Below are 8,731 nucleotides of genomic sequence, written 5' to 3'. Positions count from 1 at the left end.
ATACACTAGTTGGAACGGTGTAAACCCAATAGCTAGCTTGTGTGTGGTTCTGTAAGCCCATAAAACTTCTGCCAAGTGCCTATCCCAATGCCTTTTCTTGGTGTCAACAAGCTTTCCCATTGAATTGCACAACAATCCATTTGTTTTCTCAACCAAGCCATTACATTGAGGATAGTATGGTGTGGACATGCTATGATTTATCTTTAGCTTATGCACCACATCTTCAATTAGTTCATTTCTAAAAGAGGTTCCTCCATCAGTGAGAATTTCCAAAGGACAACCAAAGCATGAACAAATTTGATCAAAGAGAAATTTTGCAACTGTGCTTGCCTTGCTATTGACTGTGGCCTTGGCCTCTGCCCATCGAGTCGCATAATCTGTGGCCACCAATAAATAATGCTTGCCCTGGGATGAGCGAGGGAGTGGTCCCACAAAGTCCAACCCCCACCTCTCAAATGGTCCATATGCTGGAATATGCTTCAAGGGCCCAGGAATCAACTGTCGCCTTCCAAACTTTTGGCATACTTTACAACTTCGACACCATTCATATACATCCTTATGGAGGCGTGGCCAAAAGTATCCTGCATTAAGAATTCTCCTAGCTGTGCTTGCTGAAGCGAAATGACCAGAGCATTCATGACACATTTCTAGGATTCTCCTAGTTTCCATGGGATGGACCACCCGAGGGAGCACCTTATCTTTTCCCAATTTATAAAGAATGTCATCAACAATCGTATAGGGACAAGCCTTCCTTACTAATCTCTGCTTCTGTTGTGGAGTTAACCCTTGAGGAAACATGCCTTCTTCCACATATTGCTAAACATCTTGCAATTCTGGCCATCCAGTGTCTATCAAAGAAACCACCCCCCGGTCTTGTACTACAATGGCTTGAGTAGCTAACTCATTTGCCCTTTGATTTTCTTTTCTGTTTATATGAACAAACTTGCAAAAATCAAACTGACTACATAGTGTCATAGCCTTATGATTAAGCTCCTTCAAATGAGGACTTCTTGTCTGGTAATGCCCTTGCATTTGCTTTATAATAAGCTGAGAATCTCCTCTTACTTCCAATTCTTTAACTTGACTTTGAAGACAACCCTCCAAACCAAGAATCAAAGCATTATACTCAGCAGCATTGTTAGTTGTGATACCTGGAAGCTCTTGTCCTCTTGCCAATACCTCTTAACCTTCAGGATTCATCAAGACTATCCCCCCGGCTCCTTGTTGGCATGAAGGACTAAAAGCCCCATCAAAATACAAAACAAAAGCTATTGGTGGTGTATCCCTTTCATCTTTAATGTTCTCCTTACATTTCTTTTCTTCTCCTAGATCCTCCCGCCCTGTGAGCAAATCTGCCATAGTGGACCTAGTGGTATTTTCAGTGACAAAAGAGAAAGAGAACTCTTGAAGCTCTGACAACCATTTTGCAAATCTCCCCCCAGGATTAGGCTTGCGAACTAGATATGCTAATACAGACTGAGAGGTAAGGAAGAAAAATGGTCGAGGTAATAAATAGGAGCGAAACTTTCTGACAGAAAACACCAAAGAGAGAGCTTGCTGCTCCATTTCTTCATACCTTGTTTCCACATCTGTAAGCTGTCGGCTGGCATAATAGATGGGTTGCATTCTACCTGCCTCTCCTTTTCGTAGCAATACAGCACCAACTGAATGCAAAGATACACTTGGATTTACATAAAAGTCTTGAGACCAATCAGGGGGCTTCAATATTGGGCCCTTACTCATGGCCTCCTTAAGTAGCTGGAAAGACTCTTGTTGCTCCACACCCCATTGGAAAGAAACTCCTTTTCTTGTCAACAAGTTCATGGGATGCACTATCTCTGTGAAATCATCACAAAAGCGTTAATAATACTTGCTCTTTCCTAGAATTCTGCGAACACCAGTGACACTCTCAGGACTTGGCAATGCCATGATTGCTTGAACCTTGTCAGGATCCATTTGCAAGCCTTCTTGAGACACAATATGCCCCAACAAGACTACTTTTGTTTGAGCCAAATGATACTTGCTAGGATTTAGACACCCTTTTGCTTCATCAATCCTAGCTAAGGCCTTTAACTTCTCCATGTGATCTATGCGTCGAGAATAAATGCAAAAATCATCCAAAAATACCCTTATGAACTTTCCCAAGTAAGGCTCCAGGACTTGACTCATGAACCTTTGAAATGTAGCTGGTGCATTGGTCAACCCAAAAGGCATCACTCTATAAGCAAAAACTCCCCAAGGTGTGACAAATGATGTTTTCTTTTGATCTTCCTCCCGAATACGAATTTGAAAGTACCCAGAATACCCATCACATACAGAGTACATCTCATGCCCTGCTACTTGATCTAGTATTTCATCTTGGAATGGCAAAGGAAAATGATCCCTCTCAGTGCATGCATTCAAAGGACGAAAGTCCACACAAACTCGCCACTTATTTCCTTTCTTTGTTGTGACAACTACAGGAGATATCCATTCTGAATCATCAACAGGAAAGATGAATCCCACCTCAAGTAGTTGTGTTACCTCTTTCTTTAGTGCCTCAGCTTGGATCACCCCCAATCGCCTTAAGCGTTGCACAACTGGCTTGCTTTCTGGCTTCAACTCAATCTTGTGCTCCACAAGAGAGACTGGCCGAACCTGTGAATAGCTTGTTGCAAAGAGACATGGAAAATCATCTAGCATATCTAAGTACTGGAGCTTCTCACTACACCTGATAGAGAATCACCAAGAAGCTCTTCATTGCGTTGGCATCGTTTAATGTGCTCCACATCCTCCACATGAAGTGTCTCTATAGGATCTTCTTGCACCACCACCTTGTTCCTTCCTGACTCACCCGATCAGCACCAAGACAAAGACCAAAGGCCACTCCTTCCACCTCACCCTCTGAGTTGGACTCCTCGGAGCTACACCCTGTCTCTTCTTCTTCATCGGTTAAGTCAGAGCTTGAACTCTCTAATGTTGAAGACTCCTCCTTGACAACTTCCTTTTTGCGGCTTTTGATGTTGTAGCGCACCTTCTTATCATTTCCCTACAAAATCAATTCTCCAATATCCCACTTTTGAACAGCCTTCACCTTGCGTAGCCAAGGCCTTCCCAAAATCAATGGATAGGCACGTGCATCTGGCTTGGTAGGGATCACCTGAAAAGTAGTCGGCACAGAAATTCCACATACATCCACTTCTAGATTCTTCACAACTCCCAAGGTCTTAACCCTAGTGTTGTCAGCCAATTTGATGCGATAAGGAGAGGTAGTACTAGAGTATTTTAAATCAGCATCTATCATGGTCTTCTCACTCATGACATTAATCGATGCACCTCCATCAATGTACACATTAGAAATCACTTGACCATCAATGATCACATCAACCACAGGTACATCATCACCAACATCTATATCTACCTTTTGAACAACAGGAAGGGCACTTTTCTTCTTTTTCTTCTTTGACACTCTTGTGCTTGCTAGTTTCCCCCATTCCTTCCGTAGTTTTGGAGACAAAGCAAGTAATTGACCAAAGGTGATATGAGCTTCCTTTTCTTTAAGGTCGGACAACAAGTCATAGCTTTGAATTCCTTGTCCTAAAGGAAAGTCTGACTGGCTAATTCTCCTTCTAGATGCTTTCTTTTTCTTACTACGGTGTTCCTCTTCCTGATGTTCCTCATCTACTTCTTCCTTGCTTTCTTCTTCTTCTTTTGGTTTACCACGCCCCCGTTTAGCCATCATTACCTCTCTTTCCTCATCCCCTGAAGAAGCTTCTAACAAGGATACTTGTTTTTCTTCTTTCTTTCTCAATCTAGGACACTCGGGGCGATAGTGACCTTTTTCATTACATTCATAGCAAGTGACCCCACTCCTATCTCAAGGCCTATCTTCACTCTTTGGTGCTCTAGGTTGCCGTGCATTAACCAAACGCAATTTCAAATCAGCAAACTCTGCCATCAATTGGGAGATATTATGATCTAACTCAGAGGACTTTGGTACCTGAGGAGCGCCCATTACCTCCACCTTAGAAGTTGAAGCTGTTGAAGACACAAAAGAGGATTCGATCTTAAGAGAAGCTTCTTTCTTGGTCGCAATGCGAAGCGCCTCCACGTATGTTGTTGGATCTTTACTCATTACCTTTGAGCGAAGACGAGGCTCCAAAGCCATAACAAATTTGCTCATCTTTAAGTGCTCCATCCCTGAGAGACTTTGAGGGGCCGATGATGCCGATGCCACAGCTCGCAAAGCTGCCCTTTCATACTTTGTCCATAAAGTTTCATATCGCATTGCCAATGCAGAGACCAACTCACCCTCTCCTTGACAGAACCGGTCCAACTGCAACATCAAAGCATTTGGTGACTCCACTGCCCCAAATCTCTGCTTCATTGCTGCCACCACTTGGTCCCAGTCCTCCTTGGTAGAGTCCAGCAAGGTCTCATGCCAACTCAAGGCTACACCTTCAAGAAAATCAGGCAAAATCTCTGCCCGATCCTTCATGGACCATCCAGAAAGCCGGCATCCTCGAACAAAATCCCGAAGATAAGACTCCGGGTCCTCCCCTTGGGTCCCTCGAAACACAAGAATCTTCACCATGATGAAACACAAAAAGGAAACACCAAGATCCAAATAATATCCCAAACAAGATCCGAAAACTACCCTCCAGCCAGGCTGATTTCGCCTGAGCAGGATGCTCCCTCAAGACTCCACCTTCATCAACGATCCACCTCTCATAGATTTCGCCTAAAAGAGGGGAAGAAGTTTGCATAGTGGCTCAGGAAACAAATGGACCATGTGTGCACAGTGAGCAGCCGAATAGAAAGAACTTTCAAGGCTTTGAAAGAAAGAAAAGGGAAGAGACACTCAAGAGAGAGAGAACCTGAAGTGACCTTCATTACAAATAGAGTGAGAATCTACCTCAACACTATAAACACCAGGGAGAAGAAGAGGTTTCATACATACAAGAGGGAGCGGAAGCTCCAAGACTACTCATAGAGAGAGAATACACTAGAGAGAGAAGGACTCAAGAGTCTACATAAGAGAATATCTACAAGAGGAAGAGAAGGCTCATGGAAGAGGCTTGGGGAGACTAGAACTACAGCAACATAAGGCCCAAGGGTGGAAGAGATTGATGAACAAGGGAGAGGAGGGCTCCTTTTATAGAGACTTTGTTACCCTCCTTCACCCATTTACAATTGCTGCCTGTAGATTCCTTTCCCCATCAATCACATAAGCACGTATGTCACCATCCATGTCCTTTTTGGCTACTCTTGCCATGTGTCCCATCAAAAGATGCTCAAGACTCTTAAAATATTGAGAAAGTCAAGAGTCTCCTCACATGGAGCCCATAGGGACCCTCTCTTTTCCACATGTCCACATCCTTCTTATTCCACATAGGAGTTCTAGAAGGATTCCTCTTGACTTCACACTTCTCCACATGCCTTCCACACGCTTGGCATGTGGCCTCTCTTATATTATTGGAACACATGGACATGAGCCCACCTCTTTATATGACTCACTCTTCCTATTTTCTAAAAAACTCATAATATCCCATACACAAATAACTCTCACCCCATACCAAGGTATTTATAATTCATACCTATGGTATTTACAATGAGCCATTCCACTCATTCTCTCAATCCCATACAATATCATAGAAAATAGAAATAAGTGAGAGCCGCTAGGCTATCACTTGATACTCAAACTCTTATCAAACATAGAGAAAAACAATACCAATGCCAAATTAAAAATATCAATTTTTGGCGTCACAGTACCCACTTGTAACAAGTCCTGCACGCGTGCATGAATGTGTTAGTACAAGACATGCGTATGAAAGAGAGTCAAAAAAGCATAATCCCTCATTGTACATGTAAAGACACAACCACGTACCTGCGCACTCTCCATATCCTGGGTAGTCCACATCAAGATACCCCTGACCAATTGGTATGTCTAGGAGCTCTGGAAATATCAAAGACTTGCACTCCTCTCCATAATATCTGTAACTCCTCTATCGAAGGTGCCATGTACACGTCCATGTTTTTTGCCTTGTACTTTCCTGGCACAAGTAGTGCAAGCATGAGGTGTCCCTTTTTTATTGTTAGCCATGGTGTGATATTGTAATTCACCACGACTATGGGCCATGTCGACCAAGATGTCAAGCGTAGCCCAAAAGGATTCACCCCGTCCATGGCTAGCCCAAGATGTAAGTTGTGTGGCTCCCTCGCAAAGTCCGGCCACTGATTATCTATGTGCTTCTAAGCTACACAATCTGCAGGAATCCTCAATGTGTCATCAGTGGACTGATGAGATGCATGCCATGTCATCAACTCTGCTATGGATTTGCATCGAAACATGTGTTGTATTCTTGCAATGATGGGAAATTGTCTCAAGACCTTTACCGATACCCGCTCACCCTGCAAGTCATCTCTATACCATTGTTCCCCGCACTTTGGACAACCAGCCAAATCTCCATGCTCATGATGAAAGAGAATACAATCATTATGGCAAGCATGGATGGTATCATAGTCCATACCCACCGTTGTTAGCATCTTTTTCGCTTCATCTCTTGATGCGGGCATGGTATTTGGTGCAAGCAACATCTTCTGGAGCAACCTAAATGATGATTCTCAAAACAAACAATATCCAAATAATGAGTCAAATTAATGCAAGAGCTAACCTCATTAAGGCTGAGACACTTGTATCTGACCACCCATACTTTACTTGCAGATTCAAGATTGAGAGACAAGCACGTAGTTTAGACATCCTAGCACCCTCGTACAATTGTGTTGATTGCAACTCTCGCATTTTGACCTCAGACTCTGACATCACATGTACATGGGATGTAGTGCCCCTAAAAATGGAATCCATCATGTTGACCATACCCTCGTCATCATCCGGGAGACTATAGTCTTGCTGAAAGTGAGAAGGTATATGCGTACCCTCGTCACCCTCCTCATCCTGTTTTAAGATTTCATGTAAATATAAGATCTTAGCTTGTATTTCCTGGTATACAATAAGACTGCAAACTTAAATAGCTTTGACTTACTGATTGTCCATCAACACGCGCAACACCAATGGTGGGTATTGGTTTCGGCTCCTCCCCATACATCTGCAAGTGGCGCATGATAATACGACGTTGATGTCGTACTTCTCGCTTGCAATGAGTGCAATGATAGTATAACCTCTCCGTAAGCCACTTCGTGCTCCCGGGCATTGGCACATCATCGGACGAGCTTCCACTCGTCCCTTCCATCTACACTTATAAAATCACAACATAAGCATAAAGAAGAGATATTAACAGTTATAAAATAGCATCTATGAGCTTTGCTTCATGCTACTACAAAAAAAAGATTGGAAGCGTCACTATATAGCGACCTTTTTGCTCTGTTCCATCGCTATATAGGGCCAGTCCACAACACCGAGCGGGATGTACTATTTCAAGTAAGTGCTTCCTCTTTTTTCCATTTATTATTTTTGTTATTTGCATTGGCCTGCAGCTAGCGCAGCTGCAGTAATGGCATAGGAACCCTCTCTTCCCCTCAAACTATTTCCTTCTTCCCTCCTTCAATCTATTCCCTCCTCTTTTTCCCTCTTTCCTTTTCCTCTTCTTCTCTCTTTCTTTCCCTCTTTTTCCCTCTTATTCTCTATTTCCCCCTTCTCTTATGCTCATGCATAAGCATAAGCATGAGCTTATGCTTATGCATATGCATAAGCATGAGCTTATGCTCTCTTTCCCCCTTCTCGCTTTCCTTTCCCCTTTCTTTTCCCTCTTATTCTCTATTTCCCCCTTCTCTTATGCTCATGCATAAGCATAAGCATGAGCTTATGCTTATGCTTATGCTTAAGCATAAGTATGAGCATAAGAAAATGAGACATCTGCTCATGCTTATGCTTATGCATGAGCATAAGTGAAGTAGACATATGCTCATGCATAAGCATGAGCATATGTCTCTTTTTTCCCCCTTATCTTTTTTCCCCCTTCTCTTATTCTCTCTTTTACCCTTCTCTCTTTCCCCCTTTTGTCTTTCCTTTCCCCTTTCCTTTCCCTCTTATTCTCTATTTCCCCCTTCTCGCTTTCCTTTCCCCTTTCCTTTCCCTCTTATTCTCTATTTCCCCCTTCTCTTATGCTCATGCATAAGCATAAGCATGAGCTTATGCTTATGCTTATGCTTAAGCATAAGATGAGCATAAGAAAATGAGACATATGCTCATGCTTATGCTTATGCATGAGCATAAGCGAAGTAGACATATGCTCATGCATAAGCATGAGCATATGTCTCTTTTTTTCCCCTTCTCTTATTATCTCTTTCCCCCTTCTCGCTTTCCTTTCCCGTTTCCTTTCCCTCTTATTCTCTATTTCCCCCTTCTCGCTTTCCTTTCCCCTTTCCTTTCCCTCTTATTCTCTATTTCCCCCTTCTCTTATGCTCATGCATAAGCATAAGCATAAGCATAAGAAAATCAGACATATGCTCATGCTTATGCTTATGCATGAGCATAAGCAAAGTAGACATATGCTCATGCATAAGCATGAGCATATGTCTCTTTTTTCCCCCTTCTCTTATTCTCTCTTTCCCCCTTCTTGCTTTCCTTTCCCCTGTCCTTTCCCTCTTATTCTCTATTTCCCCCTTCTCTTATTCTCTCTTTCCCCCTTCTCTCTTTCCCCCTTCTCGCTTTCCTTTCCCCTTTCCTTTCCCTCTTATTCTCTATTTTCCCTTTCTCGCTTTCCTTTCCCCTTTCCTTTCCCTCTTATTCTCT

Source organism: Dipteris shenzhenensis, chromosome 19 (assembly GCF_047967505.1).
Source record: "Dipteris shenzhenensis isolate YYH24624 ecotype China chromosome 19, Dip_SZ_1.0, whole genome shotgun sequence".
NCBI classification, from domain to species: domain Eukaryota; kingdom Viridiplantae; phylum Streptophyta; class Polypodiopsida; order Gleicheniales; family Dipteridaceae; genus Dipteris; species Dipteris shenzhenensis.
Note: the sequence above shows the minus strand (reverse complement) of the source record.